This window comes from Varroa jacobsoni, unplaced genomic scaffold (assembly GCF_002532875.2).
Source record: "Varroa jacobsoni isolate VJ856 unplaced genomic scaffold, vjacob_1.0 scaffold_976, whole genome shotgun sequence".
In the NCBI taxonomy this organism is placed as follows: Eukaryota; Metazoa; Arthropoda; class Arachnida; order Mesostigmata; family Varroidae; genus Varroa; species Varroa jacobsoni.
In genome coordinates, this window is record NW_019213878.1 from 75,355 (window position 1) to 76,508 (window position 1,154).

The following is a 1,154-nucleotide window of genomic DNA, read 5'->3' on the forward strand; positions in this document are numbered from 1 at the left end:
ACTCATCCAGTTCCTATGCTTAAGCTATCTGTCCCTCTACTCTTAAGCCCAACCAGAGGCCTCAAACAAAGGCAACTCATCCAATTCCTATGCTAGCCTAACCGGGGGCTTCAAGCAAAGACAACTCATTCAATTCCTATGCTTAAGCTATCTACCCCTCTGTTCTTAAGCCCAACCGGAGGCTTCAAGCAAAGGCAACTCACCCAATTCCTATGCTTAAGAGATTTCATTTTTGGTGATGGGAAACAAGGGAAGAGGCAAGGAAGATGATTATAACAATCATTTCAAGAGCTGTAAAGAATTGCCATAGCCAATTATAAAAGGCGAGAGATTGAGCAAACTAAATAAAGCTGTCATAATAATTAATAAGGAAATAATAAGACAATAAGTAGGTAATAATAAACATTTCGTGTAAATATTGCAACGACAAACAAAAGCTATAACAACAACCAAACGCAGAAAAATAAATAGAATCTGTATATATAAACAAAAAAAAGACAATTCCTTTTGTTAATTTGTATACAACTTAGTTAGAAAATATTGGACGATTACCTCACAGATTGCGTGTTACATTTAACTTCTGGTAGTTGGCTCACTTTTTGCGCATTTGGGCATTTGTCTTGCTGTCAGTACCTTTCGGTACTTGCAAATTCAATAGATGATTATGCGCATACAAAATTACAGATAGTATACAAGTTCGCGTCTCATACTAGAAAATAAACCACAAATCCGAACCCGGTCGGTGCTGTGTAAGTGGTAATTACGTAGTGCGCCCTCTTTAAAAATGGCGAAAGCCTGTTTAGCTACGTAGGTAACATTTTACCATAAGCGGTGGCCTTTTTCGTTTCGCCTTACACTTAAAAGAATGCTATTTCTCAGCCAATTATTATTGCAGTGTAAACTCAACTGGGCGTTTGATCTTTTTTTTTTATTAGCTAGTTTATTTCGATACATTTTGTTGTTTCCAGCATGTTGTTACTCCTATGGTGCGACACTGACTGAAGTCCTCGAATATTATGTACTGGCCCTTCTTAGCGTGGAACTAAGTGTAATCTACGCCCGATTTCGAACCTAGGCCACCACGTGTTCATCTGATAAACAGGCAAACACGTTACCCACTGCTCTACCACGGAAGCAGTCCCGGCGATGGCGCA